This window comes from Grus americana, chromosome 19 (genome assembly GCF_028858705.1).
Source record: "Grus americana isolate bGruAme1 chromosome 19, bGruAme1.mat, whole genome shotgun sequence".
Lineage (NCBI taxonomy): Eukaryota > Metazoa > Chordata > Aves > Gruiformes > Gruidae > Grus > Grus americana.
Window position 1 is genome coordinate 12,693,376 of NC_072870.1, and position 23,321 is coordinate 12,716,696.

Genomic DNA, 23,321 nt, shown 5'->3' on the forward strand with positions numbered 1-23,321 from the left:
TCACGGCCCGTTACTGCTGCATCAGGTGGTCAGCGGTGAGGGCACAGTAAGAAGCCCCAGGGCACTCAAGACAAGGCCCCGAAGCCTAAGAGGACGGGCTGAGGGATGAGGAGCACAAGCACCGCTCTCCTCTGGGCTTCCAGGGCAGGAACAGGCAGACCCAGCAGATCAACACCCGGCACCGAGCCTGGCCTCACCAGCAGAACTTTGGGGGGCTCGATCACAGGTCGGCGTACACGACACCGGACCTGCTGGACACAGACGGGTGCACCTTCCTCAAAGGGGGAAAGGGATCTTTCTGCAGGAGTCATTGGAAGAACTTTAAACTAGATGTGAAGGGGGAAACGGGTAAAACCAGGCGCAGTAAAGGTGAGCCTGGGGGCAGCACACCAACGTCCGAGTGCTAGCAAGGTCCTTCAGTCTGCCCCACCACGTTTGAAATGTCTCTATACTAATGGACACACATGAGGAATAAACAAGAGCGAGAAGCGTTGGCCCAGTCCCAGAGCTATGACATCATCGGCGTAAGCGAAAGCCGGCGGGATGACACACTGCCTGGTGTGCTGTGACGGGTGGCTATAGACGCTCCGGGAGGGCAGCGATGCGTGGAGGGGAAGGGTTGGATCCTATGGCGCTTGCAGTTGAGAGCCTCAGGGTGAGGATGAAGGGCGACTTGATCCTCACAGGTCCCTTCCAACTCGAGCTGTTCTACAATATGTGTATGTAGATACGTACGCTGAAACAATATGAAGATTGTGGTGTTGAAAGACAACCCCAAATGAACAGAGACTTGTTCTTTGGTGCTACTGAAGAGAGATTTTATCTAGAGTTGCGCTGGCTGTGAAGCAGAAAGCTAGCATTAAATAAGCTCTATAAATTGAAAGGTACAGAAAATTGTTGTGGAATTGCTCACATTCAGAGGGTTTGCATTTTACTTTGCGGCCTGTTCTTCCAGCCACATGGTCTTCCCAGAAATAAGATACATCTTTTAAAATGAAAACAAACCTTTTTTTTTTCTTAAGCTGCTCTCAGAAACCTTCCAAATGAAGCCTAGTATATCCAGTACTGCAGACTGACAAAGCCTGCAGAGCCTAAAATAATAATTCCCAGAGAAACAAACCACTTCTATTAATCAGAAAAGCCTGTTTACTTCGCAATGCAATTATGACAATTTAAATGTTGCTAATAGCTGTTTTGCCTGTACATTTCTCATCAATAAAACAGATACAAATATTCTCCTATAGCAGGTGGTTCATTCTCCCAGTCCCTGCCTTTGCCTTCTGAGGCTCGGCTGCTGTGGCTGGAGCACTTGCCAGTGAAGACTGAGGCAAAAACAACAACAAAACAAACCAAACAAAAAAAAAAAATAATCACAGAGTACCTCAGCCCTCTCCATATCCTGGGTAATGAGATCTCCTGTTTCCTTCCAGAGGAGGCCACATTTTCCCTATTTTTACTTTTATCACTGACATACCCATAGAAGCTTTTCTTGTTGCCCTTGCTGTCCCTGGCCAGATTTAATTCTATCAGGGCTTTAGCCTTCCTAACCTGATCCCTGACTGCTTGGACAGTTTCTCTGTATTCTTCTGAGGCTATCTGCCCTTGCTTCCAGCCTCTGTAGGCTTCCTTTTTGGGTTTGAGTTTGCCCAGGAGCTCTTTGTTCATCCATGCAGGCCTTTGTTGGGCTGCATCACTCCTGAGCTTAGAGGAGGTGACCCTTGAATACTAGCCAGCTGTCTTGGGCCCCTCTTCCCTCCAGCACTTTGTCCCATGGTATCTACCAAGCAGGTCCCTGAAGAGGCCAAAATCTGCTCTCCTGAAGTCCAGGGCAGTGAGCTTGCTGTGTGCCCTCCTCACTGCCCTGAGGATCTTGAACTCTACCATTTCATGGTCACTGCAGCAAAGGCTGCCCGTGAGCTTCACATCCCCTACCAGCCCCTCCTTGATGGTGAGAACGAGGTCCAGCACAACACCTCTCTTCCTTGGCTCCTCTATCACTTGGAGAAGGAAGTTATCATCAATGCATTCCAGGAACCTCCTGGATTGCTTGTGCCCTGCTGTGTTGTCCCTCCAACAGATATCAGGGTGGCTGAAGTCCCCCACGAGGGCCAGGGCTTGTGAACATGAGGCTGGTCCTGTCTGTCTATAGATGGCCTCATCCACTCATTCTCCCTGATCGGATGGCCTGTAGCAGACCCCCACTATAGTGTCCCCTGTCCCTGTGCTCCCTTTAATCCTGACACGTAAGTTCTCAGTCAGCTCCTCACCCATCCCCAGGCAGAGCTCTGTGCCCTCCAGATGGTCATTGGCATAGAGGCAACACCTCTTCCTTGTCTCCCCTGCCTGTCCTTCCTAAAGAGCCTGTACCCTTCCATCTCGCCGCATCTCCATGATGCCAATGAGATCATAGCCCTGCAGGCATGCATATGTCTCCTCTTGTTTGTTCCCCACGTTACGTGCGTTTGCACAGAGGCATTTCAGTTGGAACCCCGATGAAGCTGACTTACCAGCTGGAATTCCTTTGTCCCACACTTCAGGTGTTCTGCTGACCTGTGACCCTTTTCAGGCTCTGGGCACCTATTGCTGGCGCTGGCATCAAACTGGTAGGAGTGGGATGGATTGAGGTTCCCCTGCCACAGCAACTTTAGTTTAAAGCCTCTTGACCAGCTTTGCGAGCCTGTGACCAAAGATGCTCTTCCCCTTCTCTGACAGATGGGACCCATCAGCCCCCAGCAGACCACAGTGATGGTCAGGCAGTGCTGCCAAGCATCTGCAGCAGCAGCCACCGTGTTGCCCCCCAATGCCTGCTGGCAGCCAGCACCCCCCTCCAGCCCAGGACCGGAGCCTGCACGCTCTCTTCTGTCGCTCCACAGCACCTTGACCCATTAGTCACATACAGTAGCCATTGTGTAAGTTAACTCAGACATTCAGTGGAAGTACAGTTATGTCATGAGCTGGCCTCCACTAAGAAATTATTTACTCACCTTGGGTAAGAGACCAGAGTAATATTTTTAAGCTTGTTTCAATTTTGTTTCAGCTACAATAGATTTATCAACAGTTTTGCATTTTCAAAGACTCCAGAGTGCTTGCATTATTCAGAGGCAATCCCTTCTGTAATCATTCTTTACAATGAATAGGTAGCATACAAGATCACTTTTAACGGAGAAAAACTAGTATACATACAATAGCTGATGTACGGGTAGAGCATGTGCCCCATTAGGACGATGGAAGACTTGCAGTCACTGGAGATGCAGCAGAGTAGGCTCTACCCTATACTCATTATCTCTGTAATATCTGTATCAGATCAATTTAAGGCAAGAGAAGAATTAGCAAACACAATAGGGAATCACAGTCAGAGTTAATAGCCCCTGGGGAAATCTCTTCCCAAATGGCTCCTAGTAGGATGTGAGACTTGAGATAAGGGGCAAATAACCAAGACTATCTTGGGTGAAATGATGTTAAGGAGGGGCTTTGGCAACACCGAGCTAGCTTCCTTGTGGACTGGTTCCTATTCCTATGTTTCCAAAGGTGAGAAGGAAGCAGGGGAAGGCTTCTCTGGGTGCCCCTCGAGAGTGGCTCTAATGGGTCTCTGTCCTCCCCAGAAGGGGACGCATCTGCCAGGGTCTCTCTCCAGTCCTGTGCGGTTATTTCCTCATTTCTTTTCACAAGACCTGGAAGTTAAAGTTATTGCTGGGAAGCATATGTAAATAAAAACCAGGTTTAGGGCCTGAAGAATTGCAGAGCCAGACTAGAAGTCCTCCAGGTCCCAGCACAGGGCTTTGAGGCATTCCTCTGTCTTGGAGGAAGCGTGGTCCAAGAGTTGCATATTTTTCATGGTGCTCTGCAATGTACCTCCCACACTCCAGCTGTTACAATACAGATGCTGTTATAGGCAGAGTTCAACCTGATGCAGAAAGAGAAACACAGGAATAAGTGTTCCGCATACCCCATTTAGCAAGAATTTAGTTATGTTAGTGGTTTTTTACATATTATAAATGTATTCTTGAAAATCCTATGCTATATATAATTGATGGAACTGATGAGATGCAAACAATGTGGATAATTTTTTACACTATTTAAAAGTCTATTTCACTTTTCATTTTTCCAAGAGGATGAGAAGATTCATCACTTCCTAGATAAAATAGCTTGATACTGACATATAGTAAAATGCAAACTGAATGTTTACATAGACACAAAGAGCACACTAGCAGAAAAATACATAGATCTGAACTAGCAATGAATAAAGAAGTATATAGTTATTGGGCCATACTGATCTCTTGAAATCACTTTGGCCTTCTTCCAGACATGGCAAGAGTCATTTTCACCTGGTAAATTTGATTTCTTGTCTGTGACAGAGGAAGTCTGAAGGAAGCAAGGAAAAGGAAATTGCTCTTAGGATAACTGAACTAGCAGGGATTTTCTGGTTGGGCTCAATCTTAAAGGTCTTTTCCAACATAAATGATTCTAGGATTCATTGTGCCACAGTAATTTGTCTTTTAATTCATCTTCGTATTGTACTGGCATTAAGAGTCACGGGACGAAAAGGTTGCTCTGCCCCAAACCCCCCTGAGCCAGACGAGGTTGCTCTGCCTGGTGCGTCTTGGGACCTGCCGAGGTACCATCGGATAACAGAGTGCAGCAGCCGTTTCATCAGGAAATGCCAGTGGAGACTTGAACATAAATGTTTTTCGGAGTTAGTCTGCAGAATAGGCAGGAAAATCACTCAAAGGGTTTTGACACATTTGCTTATAATCTGGAGCATCTGCAGAAGCGATGCCTGGGGAGGAGCAGAGGCTCGGCCAGTCGCCATCCCCAGGGGACACGAGCTCACCCCTCCACATCGCCCCCCAGGAGCCACAGCCTGATGGCTCATTTACACTGAGGCAACCTGGATCAGCTCGACTGCAAGAAGGGGCCTTAAAGAGGACAGAAGTGACGTTTGCAGACTCCAAAACGTCCCTTTGTGTTTCCAGAACAGTCAAAGGCAACTGCAGTATAAATAAGAACAAAAAGCAAGAGAAGTTATTTTACCCCAAACAATTAAACTCCTCTTAAATTCAATACTTTCTCAGGACTGTAAATTACAATAATTGGAGGGGAAAAAAGTCAAAGCTATTATCCCATTTCTTTCAGTGAGTAACAGCTTCTGACTTCTTGCCACCTGATAAGAAAAAAACCCCCAGGGGCCTATTTTTACATTGCCCTCCCTAGGTGTAATTCCTGTGCATGTTCTCCATTAACATTTCACATCACTACAACTCTCAGCTTACCTCTCTCAATGAAAAATAACATTTTTTTGCTTTGGCAGAGAAGAGTCAAGAGTTGTCCTGTAATCAGTCTGAAATCACCTGTGCCCTGTAAAGATATACATACCAGCGGGATGCTCAGTAAGGTAAAGTGGCAGCAACCATTTCAAAAGGAATCAGGAATGTCACCAGCACTGGAAAAGCAACCAGTATCTATCATTCACTCTTCATTGAAAATATTTTGTCTTCCCCTTCTTCCATACAATTAAATTTACTATGGTGAATTGGCATGCAAAATTGCCCTCTTCATATACATTGTTGTTAAATTACTCTATAATTACTACTAACATATTGTACTTACAGCATTTACTATGCTTGATGTTTCCATCAACATAACCTTATTGTTATCTATAGCAGTAAGGATAACAATTAAAATGGTATTACTCAATTTTAAACAGCCACTGACAAGTTCTACCCACATTTACAAGCATCATTTCAATCATGTTTAGCCACATCCATAAACTCTATTAATATTTCCATACAGCCTTTTTGCACTGTTTTCCCTGCACATAGAGAGAAACAGAACAAACCCTTCCCACCCATTTGGGCAGGACTGGGAGGCAGAGGGCCCGGGGCTGTGATGGGTACCTGCCTCCCACGGAGCAAAGAGTGGGGGCTGTGGGAGGCCAGGAAAGCTTCTGCCAGCAGTTTCATCAGCACTGGAATTCCCCCACATAACTCAGCAGGATTCAGGATCCTGAGTTCTCTAAGCCCTTCTGCGATCCCTGGTGCCTTGCCCAGGAGGGATGCAGATGCACTGACCGCAGCTGCCCAGGTGGGGAAGGAGCAGGATCCCCAGAGCTCAAGGGTGCAGGTGGGGGGCACGACAAACAGCACCCAAACCCCTTGGCACTCGGGAGGGGAACAGCCCGCTACCATACCACCCTCCTCTGCCATGGTCAAGGACAACTACAGGGACCTGAAAACCAAGGGCAAATGCCGACTGCGGTGTTCTTTTTTCGTTAAGGAAAACACAGATGCTACGCCCAGTTTGCCACTTTGCAAGCTGAATTTGACCACCGAGGATTCGAAGGAAGCTGTTATACTTGGTAAGCCTGTCAGCATTTAAAGCCCATCCCATCAAAACCGACCATAAAATAATCGTAATATTATCATTTTCGCAAGCTATTGGAAGCAGCAGCACAGAACACGCTTGTGCAGTGGTGAACAGCTGCCAAATATGAGCTTTTATGTTGCGTCTGGCCAGATTTATACGTTAGGAGGGTGGCATAAATGACAGGTTCCGATGAATGATGAAAACGCAGGTTAAGGTTTGCAAAAGCATTTCTCCCCGGCATTCCTGCATTTCCAATGAAGCTAAGGGTGGTGTCAAAACTTTTCAGGGAAAGACTGGAGCCTCCTTTGGCCAGAATGGAAACTGGGAGAGGTGCCTTAGAGCTCACCGGGAGGACCACACTGCAACAGACAACTTGGACCAAAGCACACGCCAGAGACGCGGAGCTCCAAGTGTGGTCAGCAACTACCACAGCAAAGAGGGATTTATCCCCTAGGATCAAGCTTCTAAATAAAATATTTTATGGCCTATGTTGTCTAAAATGAGGTGCAATTTCAGATCCCTTGGCTTTTCGGTGCCCAGCTGGAGACACTGTACCGGGGATTGCTTGGCACTGCTCTACCCCTCAGTTCCCAAAGTTGTCAGAAGTTAGGTACTTCCTGGGACCCAACAAAACAGAGGAGCAATTCCTCTGTCAGGATTATATCCAGTCACATGGACCTATTCCCTGTGCACCACCTCAGAGCCAAGGCCAAGATTTAGCCCTTGGTTAGAAAGAGTATTTATACATCTACTTCATACAAGCTGAGTGCAGGACCCACCATAAATAGGTAGCTTAACACTAAAATTACTTTTAGAAATGAAGTCTTCCATTTTTCATATGGAAAAGGAAATCCATTTGAATACTAATAGCATTCGTCTTTCCCTTACAAGCAGTGTTTCAGATTTGTAGTCTGGTACAGAAGAACAGCATGAGGAGGAGGGATAGAAGTGACCTCAATTCTGACAGTCACATAATTTTGCAGTTCAAAAGTTATTGGAACGTTTCAGAGCATAATGCTCAACAATTTGCATTCCAGATACCTTCATACAAACTGAAGGATTGCTAAAAGTTGCATATCTCAGCTTTAATGCTTGTGCCCTTTTCTCAAATTAGCAATACTGTCAAGCTCTGATGAGATCATATCTTTGACACAGAGCAAAATTATGGTAACATTCATGTGTGATCTTACCCAGTACAACTCCTATTTCCATGGGATTAGAAAAGGAAAGAAGGTTCCATTAAACTATATTAAAGAAGGTGATATTCACCCTGCAGCTATAGAATATATTTGAGCACTACATATCACATCCTGTGAAAAGAAAGTAGAAAATGAAAATTCAAAAGCAGCAACAAGGATCTAAGCAATCGTGTAATACAATCCCAGCTACAATTTAGTGCTGATTATAATTCTAGGTTTCTACACATCAGTGAAGGAAACCAGATGAAGTTTGGGGGACTGTTTCCACATGTGTAATTTAAAAGAGTGCCTATAGCAGCTGAGAATCTGGCCTTATTTGTGAGAGGCAGGGTTTGAACAGCTTATTTTCTCTATAATTTGGCAATGTCCAGAACACATTCAGATATCCTCCCACTTCCTTAAGGGCAAGGATGATTAACAACTGAAAGAGGCATGCTCTGCACCGATGGTAGATCTCTCTCTCCAGGGAGGATGGAGCAGTGCAGGGCTCCTGCGCCTCGGCACACCGGAGCAGCAGGTCAGGCATGCCCCCAGGCAGTGGCCCCCCCAGCTCTCCTGGGGGGCTCTGGCATCTCCAGCGCAGGGCATGGCTGATGGAGCAGCTGCCAGCGGGCAAGTGGCAGCTCGAGGCCGGGCAGGGGCCCCTACCCCAGCTGGGCAAAACCAGGATGAGCCCACAGCACACATCATCATCATCGTTGCGTTACGAGCTGGGAGAGGAGGCGCTGGCCACGTGCGTGCCCCAGGACAGCCACAGTGCCATCAGCGGAGGACTGTGGCCACAAGCACGTTGTGAGGGATGACCCCAGCAGCCTGCGTCCACCTGCCAGTATCGCGGCAGCCAAATAGCAAGAGAGACTCTGGCACGCGTTCCCAAGGTACCTACTCACTTTAACAGCACCATGAAAGGGAAGACAGTGCGATAGAGGCAGCGCTGTGAACAGGATTCATCCCCGTACCAGCACGGTATTTCAGTGTCAGACAGCACAAAGCACCAAGACAGAAGAACAGGAGATTCTCAAGGGTTTCAGACTTTAGATGTGAATGAAGGTCTAGGGCGTACACATTTTCCTGAACGTCTCTGCTAACAGGGAATATCAGGCCCTTCTTAGGACTCTAAAAAATAAAACCAAGTTGAGCCCTGCATAAAACCCTGTTCTTTGCTCTTGAAATCTAGTCCCAGTCTCATGAGAGCACCGGGGTGCAGTGGCACAACAAGTCAGGGGTGTGTTACATTTAGGGGCACCCTAGGCTGCTGCCACAGGGCTCCTGGCCAGCGTGAGAACCCGTGGGTACTTACCCATCGCAGCCATGGAGCCAAAACCAAACAGGAGTCACTCAGCTGCTGCCCTCCCTGGGCTAATGCAGCTTCTGCACATGAAGCTCAGCAGCTCAGGGGGTTTTGTAGGCTTGGGCAGGCCTTCAGCCCCCACTCATTAAGCCCAAGCCCACCTGTTTAAATGCTTCTGGAAACCAGTACCTACCTGCAGCATCACCTTGCACTTCAGTGAGGCTTTTCCTGATTCCCACTGCTGCAGTAAGCACAGCACCCTGCAGCCCTCCCAGGGGCTACTGCCACATGCAGGGCTTAATGAAGCTGCTCTGCTGCCTAACGAGGCTGCAGATGTAGGACTTAGATTGACTGAGGAGGAATAAAGTACATGAGGGTCACACCACAGCTGAAGTGCTTAAGTGCAATAAAACAGGGTGGTTTTTGTTCTGTCACCCATCCTATGCCTAAAGGCATTTTGAGTTTCAAACACTCTGAGTTAATATGTGAGAAGACATACACGTGATCTATAACCTTCACAGCACAGTCATTGCACAGGTCTAACTTCCCCATCCCATTAATTTAGTTACTTTCACAACAGCAGTCCAATCCATATGAAAATAAAGGGATTTCTCAGGACTCACAGGTTCCTCCCAGCACACCTTCTACCTGAGCAAGCAGCAGAGCCCCCCAAAGGTTCTACAACTCCCTGCAACCAGTAAGAGACTGGGAAACCACCTACATGCTGGTGGGAAGCCATGGCATAATACAATCAGCTCTTACTGCAGTTTATCTGGACCTGCCAGGTCAGCACCCACTCACACAGAGCATATCCTTGCTAGCAGGTTTGACTCCTGTCTCAGACACTAAAAATCCACAATAAATAAAAAGCAGGATGATACCCCAGCCAGAAAACCTTCAAGAGTACATGACTGTACTCTGATAGCATAAAACCAGAGGTGACCTACCAAGCTGATCCTAGCCTTGAAAGGGAAGATGCCAGACTCCTCTCAAGCTGCTTACAGCTCTGCTCATCAGCAGAGGTTGGCTCCTGCTGGGTTTTATAACAGCCAGGTGCTGATCAGGCCATTGATCTCTAATAGGCCTGACATCTGTCTTTAAATGGCCATGCAGCTAAAAAAAAAAAGTATTGTTTTTAATTCTAGTTTCTGTAAAATAGGGCCAGATTTTTTTTTTTTTAAACCTACTTCTGTGCCTGTTTTGAAGATTTATCAACAAATGTCTACACACAGTTTTGAGAAACTCACATGAAAGACAAGCAAATATGAACTTATTATAAAGCAGCCCAGGATGCAGCTAGGCCTGATCAACAAGCCTAAAGCCTATTGAAAGTCTTGGGAGTGTCTGCGGAGAGCAGGAAAGCTAAGAAAAAAAATTCTTATTTGACAGTGTAGGGCAAGTTTCCCCACAATTTGTGTGGGCAAATCCAGAGCACAAGTGCTTGGAGCAAATGCTGTAGGTTCTTCCTGAGGAAGTTTCTTTGTCATAAACAGAACCACTTTGGTGACTTCCCCCAACACAAAAACCTAGCTCCAGAAAACTTTTCTGTGTCCGGGAACAAAGGAGATGGGGAAGCACCGGGGGGTTTCTCCTGGGTGATCCTCTGTAATGGGGACTGGCCTTAGCGACCGGGGCGAGGCCGACATTTCCATCTCGGCGTTCGGCAGGTGGTGGTGCTGCTGAAAGAGAGGGAGCTCTGCCCGGTCGCACCGGCTGAGATCTGCCTGCTGCCGTCTGCTGAGGAGGTGGATGAGCAACCCCTGCAGAGCAGCTGAGGTTTGGCCATCTGATGGGAACTCGGCGCCTGCTCCCCTCTCCCCTGGAAGTCCCTGCCCGTGGTGAGTGCTGGAGAGTGAAAAACGTTGGAGTGATGGAAGGCTTTCTTCAACACTTCCCAGCGAAACTCGCTTGCCATTCAACGTTTTTGCGGTCAGAAAGCATGTAATTTCCCACTTGTTGTGCATAAAACTGGGAGGCAGGCTTTCCCAATCCCCTGCATCTTTGCTATTAGCCTGCCGTTTTCACACAACTCCTCCACACGCCAAACGATTCAGGCTGTGCATTCCCCATGCCCAGATCTGCACTGCCACGCAGTAATTGCGTGAATGAAAACATTACTCAGCTCACCATGACTGATGTCTCTCGAAGAATGGAGAAAACGCAAGCCACGCACCCTCAACTTTCACACGCAGGCATGCGGATAGTTTTGATAAACAAGGTGATCTTGTCTTTGAAGAGCCTCAATGATGGCTAAGGTTAGCTGGTGGCAAGGGGTCCTCAGAAGAATTCTGGTGGCTTGGGCAGAGTCCGTGATCAGGTTTGCTGAAAAAATATACTCTGACATCTGCATAAGAATAGCTGGGAAGGGAAAAAAAACAAGCAAATGTGAAATGTGATTTGAACATACGCACACAAAAAGAAAGACTGCAGTTATACTGCCTTATTTCAAACCCCTTCGAAAAACTGTGGGTGAGAAATTCATGTTGTTCTTATGTGAGCCCATGGAGAAGAAGAGAAAGTTAAAAAAAAAAAGAAAACGAAGGGCTACAAAGAAAGGCAGAAAATTTTTAGAGGGGAAAAAGTAGTCACAATATCCAAGGTTTTCAAACCTCTGACTGAGCATAGATTAACCTTATTGCCTACGGCCAGCGCAAGGTGGGGCTGGCTTTTCTTAGTCCTTCAGTATAAACCTGGAGTGGCTCATTGTGAGCATGTCAGGCAAAATTAATAACCACTTCTGAAAAATCAAGGTAGTGTACGCAGACACACACACATGGCATGGGCATACAAGATGATCAAAATTTCTGGAAAACTTGGGACAAAAAATTAACCCCACGCATTTTGGGGACTGACATGGTTCAGCCCCAGCTGATCACCACGCGCCGCTCACTCACCCCTCCATGGCGGGATGGGGAGGAGAAGTGAAAAACAGAGGCAAAGCCTCGAGGGTTGGGATAAGGGCAGGTCACTGGGACAGCAAGGGAGAGGGGAACAACAACAGCACTGGTAACGGAATGTTCACAACGTGTGATAACAGAAAGCAATTTACGGATCCCACAACCGACCGACCAGAGCTCAGCCCCACACGGAGCCTGCCCTCCCCGACCGGCCCCTTTTGTGATGAGCATGACATCACATGGCGTGGAATAGCCCCCAGCCAGCCTGGCTCACCTGTCCTGGCTCCTGGGGAAATTAACTCTGTCCTGGCCAGAACCAGGATGGGGACGAAAAGAGAAGGAACCCTGTGAGGTTCCCCCCATCTGTCAACATGCTCTGTTTGAACACCGGCAGGAGAAAGACCATCCTCTGCCCTTCCATCCATCCACCCAGAGTCTGAACATGTTAACGTATCAGGCTCTGCAAGCCTGGAGAAAAGAACCTATGATTTTATTTTAAACCGGCTTTTGCCTTGGAAAAATCTGCTATCACCTCACATTCTTTGACTTTGGTGTGCTGGTGCCTTTCCTTGTTAATAATCTGCACAAAGTACCTGGGTAATCATAGTCTATGTTGTTCTTTCCATCTCTCTAATCATTAGAGAAAAAACAAGACCATAATGAAAATACTGCAAATCGAAGTTTTTAGTTAGATATCAATATAATGAAAATGCTGCAAATCAAAGTTTTTAGTTAGATATCAATATATCACTGATATGTTGATAGACCTTATTCCCAGTATTCAAGCACATACTCAATATCATGCATGCTCCTTTAATATCAATTAAATATTGTCTCAGGCAGACTGGCGAAGAGAGAACTGAATTAAAGTTAGTTAAGAGAACAGATGTTGTTATTTGTCCAAGAGGAGCTCAGCAGGAGCTTGTCTTCCTGAGCACATTGTCCTTCCTTGCACATGCCGTCGTATTTCCTCCCCAGTTGCACTACGTGCTCACCCCTAAAGCTGATTTCACTGGTGCTGCTCATGCGCCGAGAGCTGCACATATGCTTTAGTAACGCACAGAAGGGGGTTTAATTCACCAGCAGAAATATTACTGCAGGATTAAGGACCCTATTCAATTGGAAAAATCCTACGTTCAGACACGTGAGCGCCCTGAAGCATCAGTTTTGATTTGGTGGCTGGGAGCAGGGCCAGCAAGAAATGGAGATAAGCCAAACCCTCACCGAATACAACTGTAAGTATATGGTTGTGTACGACTGCACTTAGCCAGCCTAGGGAAGCCTGGGTTTGCTGGTGCCCGTAACATGCCAGACCACCCTTGCTCTCACTTAGACGAAGGCTCCGTACCCTGTTGTGCACAGGACTACGAGCCAGAGTTGGGTGCCAAGGGAAGGTGCTGACGACAGCCCTGAGGAACCGGCAGCCCTGGCCTTGCGGTCGAGAGGCTGAGAAGGGCACGGATGGCCAGGAAAACATTAGAAGCACGTATGCCCCACTGGGGGTTAGGAAATAAAGGTTAGAGTTTGATTTACACCATTAATAAAGAGTAGTTTCCAGAATTTCACGGTGCGCACAGTGCCAGGCGGGTTTAGAAAGGCAGGCCTTCAGCTGCGCTATGTTTGAAGGTGGTGGAAAAGAGAACAAACTCATAACTCAAACAAACCTAAATATTAAATTACAACTCCGCTTAATGCCACCTCAGAAAAATAGAAGGATGCAGGGAAGGAGTTTTCCACAGCGTGCACATCCCGATGGCCTGGTGCCACAGGAGGAGGGTGAGCCTCCTGACTCCTTAAATCCCTGGCTTCGAGGGCTCCAGTTTCTGCGGGGCCGTGAATGGAGGTGAACCCTCCTGCTCGCCCGTCCTCACCAAACGTCCCCCCGCGGAGCAGGGCATCGGAGCCCACTGGCGTCTCGTCCCGCGGGGCGGCTGGCACGGCACTGACCCCATGGGGATTTGGGGCAGCCGAAGACTTCGCGTGGGGCGCCGGATAAATCCTCCCCCGCTGCGGCAGCACGAGCAAGGGGCCCGGGAGTGGGACACTGCACCCCATATGCCTCTGCTGCTGTCCTGTCATCCCTTTTATCCCCAAATGCTGGATTCCGTTAGATATATGTCTCGACGAGGCCCTGATTCAGCAAACTCTGTACGTCAGGCACACAAACCACCCTGAGGGCCGAACTGAAAGCCCAGCTCATCTTGCTGGGGACAGGGACAGATTTACTCGTAGGGTGGCAGTGAGGGGAGGGCAGGGCCCCTTGTCACAGGGTGTTAAATGGGCTCGATAAAAGTGGAGCCATTAGCCCATATATTTGCTGTGCTCAATGTCAGCCCTCATTGATCCCTGGCTGCTCGCAAGGTTGGAGTTTTACATATTCAATTATAAGGGGAGAGCATTTAAACGAAAGCCGGAAATAGAGTAAGGACAAGAAAACTGCTGATATATCAAACCAGGGCGGATCTGAAAGCCACTCACTATATATATATATATATATATATTCCCAGATGTTTACTATGCACGTATAGAGATAGCACTTAAACATTAAAAGTTGCACTTCATTTAGAAACAGCCGCCAAAACCTTATAACTTTCATAACCTGTCTTGTTGAGAAAAGGATGCATACATCTTCAGTCTAGAAAAAGACAGACCAGGTGAGAGCCACACTAGACATTGAGTGCAATAATTTTCCTTCATTACTTACTATTGCAAATGTGTGCCCTTTCTTGGAGGGAGGGTAGGATAATTTAAGGCTTATTCTTTCCCTGCTCGCCTACATTATCAGAAATTATCTTGCCCAGTATTAAGGACTGAAGATTCCTTTCCATACCCAGTGGGCAAAATTATTTTAAGCATGCACATTTAAAAATGGGAAGAAAGGAAGTCAGAAAAAAATTGGGTATGCATTGCTGTAAGAAGTAACTGCAAGGAGAATCACAAACAGACTCTTTTTTCCTCTTGACAGCCAGCCCTGAAGCAATAAAGAGGAGAAACACTTCCATTAATTTCTGCTTGGAGAGATCAATACCACGACACCAACCAAACCAGATCCTTTTCTCTCCTCGTCCGCCACAGGGCTGGGCAAAACTCTGTCACTGGAAACAAAGCTGCTCCGTGCTCCAGCCCCCTTGTGTGGTCACTGCCCTTTTCCGGAGAAGAGAGCTCGCTGCTATCAGCACGACATGGCAGCCGTCCCTGTCGCGACGATGTCCTGTCGCAGGAGCTGGTTGTGCCGTGCCATGCTGCTGCCCTGCCCGCACGCTGCTCTGCTTTCTCTCTCATTTACATTTGCTTCGCTTCATTCTTAGCTCACCACTTAGGAGCTTTGCTCTTTCTGAGACAGCACAGGAATATAAAATAAATAAAAAGGCTGTTAAATTAAAGTCAAAGTAAGGAAGAGTTACGCTCCCATTCTGCAACCAGCTGGCACAACGGGAGGAACATATCGGAGCAGTAACCATTCCCATACCTCCCCAGGAGAAGGAGGCACATCCTCTGCTGGCGTGGGGAGAAATGGAGGAGTGCATTTCTGTACCAGGAGTCACTTTGGCCCTGGTCATGGAAAAGATCACCTTTTTTTTTGTCAGAACACAGAAAAAATCTTCCCTTTTTGAACTCATCACCTACAAATTGCAATTTTGCTCATTCCACATAGAAAATTATATTTGTGTGCTGAACGTGGCTCGCAGTCGTGTGACATACGAAGCTCTGTCCCACTTCAGCTGGCCACGAAGCCTTCCACAGCTGAGGCAGAGACACTTGCACACGTCCAGCTCTTTGTCTTGCTTGTTACGTTAATTGAAACTGATGTGGTGGAAGCTGCAGGCGGTGAATTCATCACACGCTGTATGAAGGCTGCTGCTCAAATGGGAACTGATCTGCTTTCAAAATGTCTTGCTTTAATGTGTCTAGTGATATTTTGTTAAAGAAAGAGACATCTAGTATTTAATGCTCTTCATCTTTTAAAAGTGAGCAAATACTTGTAATTAAATTAATTATGATAATCATGCAGGTGTCTCATGTGTGCTGTAAGTTGGGTTTTGATTTCTAAGACGTTGCCTCTAAGAAGGAAATAGTTTATTCCTTTGTTCTGCACTGCTTTTGATTGGAAGGACAGTGAATAATTAATTACAGCAATATTACAGACTTGTAAATGAGTACAAGAAAGTGACAGGTTCTCCCTGTCCCCCCTCCCCTGCGAACGGGCCGTTCCTGCTGGAGGCACGGGACAGGCTCTGGCGAACCCCCAGGCAGGTGGCTCTCTGCTATTTTGAGAGATGAAAGAAGTAGGAACGGTTTCATCAGGAAAGTGATCTTAAATCATGCAAGAAATGCCAAGCGGTTCTCAGTGCACCTTTACCTCGGAGATGGGAACTGCAATTTCCATTTCAAAAGCATTTCCACAGTTTTAAAGTAGGTTCTTCCAATTAAGAACAAAATACTACGTTTTCCTTTGAATTTAAATTAGACAAATTCAGGCCATTCTTAACAGCTAAGTTGACTGAGCAGTGGAAACCACACGTCCATCTCCTGTTCAAGTACCCCATGTACATCTGTAAGGAAGGGAATGAAAACTCCCCAGCCACCTCCCTCAGCGCAGGCACTTCATGGATTTCTGCAAACAGGACACTGCCTCATGAGAATTTTGGCTGCTTGAGGTCCCAGCCGGGCAGAGTTGGATAAACTGCAAGAGTGGATAAAGTACAAAGGAACACAACCCAGGATTATGTGCAGGTGTTCCCAGAAATAAAAGCAGAAAAGTCAGCACTGAACCTGTTTCCCTCTGGAAGCATGATGGAGGATGCTTTCCAAAGCCCTTTGGAAGGGGTTGTTAGAGCAAGAAAACTGGAAAATAGATAAAATGCTAATTCACTACCCTCAGGAAGACCAGCCAGGTGAAATGCAGGCATGAGAGAAGGTCTCCGGCTTCAGCTGCTCCTTTCTTAGCCCTGGCAAGCTCTTGCCTGGTTTTCCCAGCTCCCCTGCCCCAGGAGCAGGGCGCTCAGCGCCAGCACGTCCTGGCTGCCCAGGAAGAGGAGAGGCATTGGCAATCAGGCTTGCAACACTGGAAGAGTTCCCAAAGAGTTTCTGCCTCCTTCTCCTAAAAATGTTGCAGCTCAAAGTGGCATCAATAGCTCAAGGGAGTGGGAGAAACAATGAAATGGACCTTCAATTACAACAGCCCAGATCTGACACAGCTACTGAGCAGTGAAACAAAATAAATGACCTTTAATTGATGCTGGAATTGCACAGTGTCCTCACATTGCTCAGTTTTAATTTCTGAATTAAGAAGTCTCTCTTCTTAATAGTCATTCACAGCGACTAACTGTTGCCTTCTGCTAGTCCCATAATGTGCCCAATAGCCAAATTATCACTTTATTCTTCAGTAATAGCTGGACTCTTTCAAAGACAGACCTCAGTTCAGGGAAAGCCCATGAAGAAGTTTAACGGTACATTAAATGATGCCGAATTACACAGGAATTTGCATGGATTTGCATTTTACATTTATATTAATGCCAGATGAGTTCATTATGATTCATCTAACAATAATTAATGCTAAAGGAATAAGTAATGATCATGATATTACAAGTGTGCCATAACGCTGTTCAGTCTCTCTCCTATTTTCTGCAAAAGCAGAGAATTGGTTACTGTCACTGGCAACGCGACACTGTTCTCCTGTTCCCACCCTGACTCAGGTCTAACGTTTATGAGACCTTCATGGGTTTTCTGTGAGCGTACGGCTGAAAGTCTTCGCCAATTAGCATCCTTCCAGGATTCAAAATAGCTGAAAAAATTCCCTCATGGTCCTTTGTCATTTGTTGATTTTGCTGCCTTTCCCCTCCCACGAGCCCAGGCAGCCCATGAGCGTGTTCCTCTCGTGGCACCTGCGCTCTTAGTTCTGTCGGAAACATCGACAGAACTGGCCAAGAGAGCAGGTTCCTGATTCACCTTAGTGAATTCGTCTGCTATCGACGGTCTGTCTTAGAATGTAAATAGGTCTTCTGGCAGTACAGGTCTGACTTAACTCGCTGTCAATTTTTTATGCTAATGACTTGACTCCTGTACATTTAAAGGATGTGGCCTAAAATTTGCTTTTGGTAGGAACATAGTTTGAAAAAAGATCTGAAAAAAATCCTGTCCTCATAATTCCTGTAACAGTGATTCTGTTTCACATCTTTTGCTACATGCTTTTGCTTTCTTAATGCTGCTTTAAACCCCTTTGGCAGGAATAGCTAATAACAGCTTGGAAAAATTAATATGTATGTTAGATGGAAACAGTCTATTGTTTCCATGGATACCGGTGCAAAATCCCTTCTGTGATATGTCTTCCTGCAAAATGTTTAATCGGCAGCAAGAAAGCCAAATACCTGTAAATGGAGAATGAGCTTAAAAAATCCTATTAGACCGCTCAGGACGTTTCTCCGGCTCCTGCAATGACGCGTACCTGGCACGTGCCAGCCGCGCTGCCTCTTGGTTTATTTGGGTTTCTCGTTTGTTTTGTAGTAGCTGAGGCTGCCTTGTCTTAGAATGAGCTTGGGGAGATCAGATTATTTTCCTTGCTGCTGGCCCCTTGGGGATGCTTACGGTTGAGTGGGTTTCCACGCTGACACTGCCCTGGGTGCCATCGGGCCGGCTGTGTCGGCGTGTCACTCCGCTGGTGGGGGCTGGGGACAGGAGAAGCCTCGTGCGGTTTTTCCTCTGGGTCAGCAGCCAGGGGCTGTAGTGTCTGTTTTGTTCCGCAAGACCTTCAACAGTCCAAGGCAAAGGCTCTTTCTCCGACATTCCTGCTCTGACTTTTCCATGGAAGGTTTTATAAAAACGCCTGCTGGGGAAAAGGAGATTTTAAATAGATTTCATCTTCTGTTGAAGAGCATTCGCCTCTTCCCCAATACGTTTTCTTGCTTCAGAAATCTTGCACTGCTGGCATTTCACTGAGAACCCACCTTAAGCTTCAGTTATTAGGGATTTAATGAAGAGTCTTTTAATTATAACAGCTGCTGTTTTAATTACCAAAAGCTTTATAATTAGACCACCTGCACAATCCTGCTGCTAAACCAGAGGCTCAGAAACCCTCCTGACGTGGGTCGAGCTCATGGGGCAGTCTGTCCGTCCGTCTGTCCGTCTGCTGCCCCAGCAAGCAGCCACCCTTTGCTTGAATCTTCCAGGAAAAGGAAGAGCAATGAGTGAAAGCAGCTGGAATCACAGATGCAACCAATCACCACATCACGAACACAGAAACATTCCTCATGCTAATAAATATTAGGTGTATCGGTTTGTTCATAACGATAAATCTGTGCAAATTTGTCACGTGCCTATTTCACAGCTCTGATTACTGTTTTAAGGGAATTTACCTCACACCCCTCTTTCAAGCAATCGACTCAAGAAGTTGTTTGGAAAGCTTCTAGTGACATCAGGAAAGGATGCTCTTCTAACACCTTTTAATTAGAATGGGGGAAAAGTTTTAGACAGATCTGCGTGCTTTCACAGCAAACCGTGCTGTGCACAGTCAGTACCATACAGTCAAGACAGTCTCTCTAATTTTGGGCCCCTTTCTGAGTTCCTCAGGAAATTTAGACAATTCAACGTCCACTTCCTGGAAGGAAAATTTAACATTTTGGAAATTCTCTCCTGAGGTAGAAATGCTGAAAAGCTGCACGTCAGAAATGTTAAAGGTAGAACCTTTCAAGAGGCACTGAAACTGTGATTTCAGAGAAGCTTTAATTTCAGTTAAAAAAATAAACTACCAGAAGGCAAAGGACATTTAAAATGGCAGCCAGTTGTATTTGCCAGGGACGGTCAGCCCAAGGCAGAAGGTCCCCGTTTGGTAGGGCAGGAGTGGTAGAGCAGAAACACTCGTCGCTCTTGACGAATTAAAAGACGCTTGAAGAGGAGAGAGAAGGTTTTGTTATCCTGTAATGTCAACCAGACGCTATGCTGCCCTCCTTTCGCAGACCACGGTGCTGTGTGCTGCCTTCTCTTTCCAGATGGGGCTTACACTTAGGGGCGAGGAGAGATGGCTTCCTGCATACAGCAAGGACGAAGCAACGCATCAGACAGCCCTGCCCAGTGGACACGGCACCGGTCCAGCCGGCGGGAGACTCGGTGCCTGTCGCCAGCTTTGCAGGGTTTGGTCTGTGCTGTCCCTTTGCGTTCCGGCACAGAAGATCTCCCTTCTGCTGCATGGATGGGAATTGTAAGAGGAGTATTTTCCAAGAGAAGAACTGCCTATTCAGTTACAGTTATCTCAGTTAAATTATGTCCTGGAGTGAGTGCTCAGTTATTCTGACAGTGGTGAATTTCAAAATTAATTTGATTTCTTTTTGCTGGGCAATATTTCCTCTTGGGCTGGCAGGGATTCTGAACTGGACGCTCTCTTCTCCCGGTTGTTATTTCCCTTTTCCTTTCGCACCACTAAGACGAGCTCAGTGTCCAAAGAAGGGGAGAGTCTCCTGACAGCCGGTCCAGGCGAGCCAGAGGCAGCGGGGGCTGCCCTGCGCAACGCTGCTGATCCCAGCCTGGCCAAGAGCCCCAGCACCCACAGGCAGCATCTGCTCCCCTTCCACATGCGGCGGTTTTGAAAGCCCCCCCCTGCACAGGACCAGGCTCAAACCTCCCTGCGTACATCCCTTGGTTGCATATCAGCACAGACTCCATCGGTTGTTTTAGCTGAGCGCGGTGAGTAGCACTTGACAGGTTATTGACTTGCAGTGATACACTTTATTAAAAATCAGGGGGGACCAGAGCTCTTAGCTCCTCATTAGAGTGCAGACTTGTTAGGAAAATTTAGTGATATGAAAACTATTACAGTATCCACCAGAAACAGTCCTTCTGAGACATTCAGAATAGCAAAAGGTTAAATTAAATCTTCCCTGCTGCAGCATAATCAGGAGATGGCCAGGCACAGTCTCCATGTTATCATGCTGTGCATGCTTAAATTAGAACAGCGAAGCGGATTTCATATATATATATATAGCATGAAGATATTATAATACATAGACCTGCTTCCCCTCTCCAAATGGCCTTCTTTTTTCACTTCTGACTGAACCTGAAACTGTTAGAGCTTCATTCAAAGCTCACTGAAGAAAACGTGCTTTTCGTATCAGAAATAGGCTTCAGCTGGCCCTACAGTGCTCATCTCTGAACGCTGGCAAAATGCTGGTTAATGCCTAGTGCTGGGGAGACCAGCGCTCACAGACACGTCTAGTTACAGACCACAGGTACCACTCGCAGCATGGCTATGACACCATCAAGCGATGCAATGAGGAAAGCCTTTGAGAACTGGACAAGGGCCAACCTTGAACCGTCTCTGCTGGACACATGCTGTGCCTGATGACCGTAAGCACAGCTCAGTACAACAGCAACGGGTGCCAAAAACACGACCCAGGGAGACGGGCCGGGCTGTACGGCGGCTGCGTGTCTGAAGGAGACACCACAGGGATAACCATGCCTTCCGTCTCTTTGCAGAGCCACTGGCCTCCACAGCCCACAGGCGTGGGTCAGGGTCAGTGCCAGTGTCCAGACGGAACCTGCATCATGGTGCACACAGATTTCATGGACCCAACACATGAACTGGACCCAGAAAATGTAGATAGCTATATACTAATTATACAGAGCATTTTCTACGCTTTATTCTCTATCAGCATTGAGCCGGCTGGGCAAACCCAGCACCATGAGCGAGCACAGCTCAGCATCGATGGTGGGTAGCGATGAAGACAACTTTCTCATAGTCTGCAGAGCACAAACTCATCTGAGACTTCAGCCCATGGCACAGCTCAGTCTGAAGATTTGTCTAACCCCAGCATGGGAGCTGAACAGTGTCAATAAACAATTAACATGCTCCCAACCAAGCAATTACATCAATGGCAAGTGGGGAATTCCAGCAGACAATGCAGTTACTGCTACGTGTAACTTCTGCAAGGCAGAAACACCAGGTAAGCAAAAGCTGGGGTGTTTGCTTCAGCAGCTGCCTCTGCAGTGGAACTGGATTCCGTGGGAGTTAGGAAGTGGGTTTGATTCAAGGTGAAGACAACACTTAGTATTACAAAACTTTGTTGACAAGAGGGAAGAATGTTTCTCACCGGCAGTACCGCTATCTGTGTAAGAAGGAGCTCACACTGTTTGCCTGCCCCAGGAAGAGGATAAGGCGCCAGTGGCGGGGACGTGGAGTAGGTGCTTTACTTATAGGACAATTAGCTTCTGAGCTGTAGGGCAGCAACGTGGCAACGAGGGTAAAGGCCGTATAAATCTCACGCATAGTTTATTAAGGGTATGTTTTAATGGGAGGAAAATGAGATTCAGCACAATGGAGTTTGTCTGTGGGTGGCACTTCTGGTCTTTCCTCCGCGCTTCTGCCAAACGAGGGGCTGGGATGAAAACCTGCCATCATTTTCGGTCCTCGGCAGAGAGCGGGAGCTCGCAGCCCTAAGGCTGAGCCCGCTCTGACCGCGGGACGCTCAGCACTGCAGAGCAGCCAAACCCCAGCACGAACGCACGGGGAAAAGCGAGTCGCCCTCCAGCTGGATCAGCGCCCTGACGCTTCCTGTGTGTCTCCTGTGCTTAATTACGAGTCACATTGCACATCCTGCTTGAACTACTGAGAAGAGCTGCTTAGCTCAGAAAATTCAGAATCCATCCGCTCATTATGCCAGATAAAATAACTCTCACTTCAACGGGAGCTGACACGGAGCCTAGAGAAAGAGCAGATCTGTGAAATGGGGGCTGTTTGATCCATGCTTTGCTAGCTGTTATATCAGCTCCTCTCAGGAGATGAGAAGGAATATTAGCCAGGAAATTACTTTCCAGTTAGTTCAAGCTGTGTTTTGCAATGCTGATTGAGGTGGAAGGTGACAGAAACAATTGCTAAATATCAATAATATTATGTACACAATTAAAATGCAGCCAAGAGTCTTTTAATACAAAACAAAATGAGGTTGTGAGCCCGTGCAGGGATTCAGTGATGTTGCTAGGTTAAATCTTCAATTCAGTGGAATATTTGAAAATGTAATTTTTGCCTCCTCCTCCAAATCCCTTTTAATATTCACAACTGGCTTCTCTGTGAGAGATTTCCAGCTCTGAAAAGTTGTTTGAGCCAAGTAGCTAAGGATTATCTCTAGTAAAGCACTGTTATTCAGGACAAATCTCTATAGACATGTTTGCTAAATAACTCTGATATTTTACAGAATAAATTACATTAATTACAACCACAACAGCAACAAAAATAGGTGGTGAAATGTTTCAGTCATGGCCATCATAAAGAAAAAAAAAAAAAAATCAACATGGAACCTTCTTTTGGAACAAACGCTTGATGTCCCAGACAGGCTTTTGTAACTTCTGAGTTTGTGAAAGAACAGACGCAGACCAGAAAAAGCAGCGCAAGGAAGAAGGCAGGGTGACCCGGGAGGGACCAGTCGAGGCTGGGACGTGGGGCTGGGCAGTCAGACGGGGCAGGAGATGCTCGGGGGCCGCCACGCAGCCATGACCACTCGCTGCCGGCCGGGCGACGAGCGGCGTTTTGCAGCCAGCCATGTGCAGCCCCAGCCGAGCGCTTTGCTCGGCTCCCCGGTCCCGCCA

The 23,321-nt window shown here is 47.0% G+C and overlaps 1 long non-coding RNA gene across 8 annotated transcripts in view; it reads right to left on the reverse strand.

Moving 5' to 3' along the window:
- Window positions 1–852: 852 nt before the first annotated feature.
- LOC129215138 (uncharacterized) overlaps window positions 853–23,321 on the reverse strand; it is a 123,180-nt gene continuing 100,711 nt past the window's right edge. For 5 of the 8 annotated variants that reach the window (XR_008579916.1, XR_008579910.1, XR_008579914.1 and 2 more), the window contains 2 exons: window positions 10,981–11,211; window positions 853–4,988 (listed from right to left, as the gene is read on the reverse strand). This is a non-coding gene — a long non-coding RNA (uncharacterized LOC129215138). The other 3 variants (XR_008579915.1, XR_008579909.1, XR_008579912.1) reach the window with 3 other exon arrangements.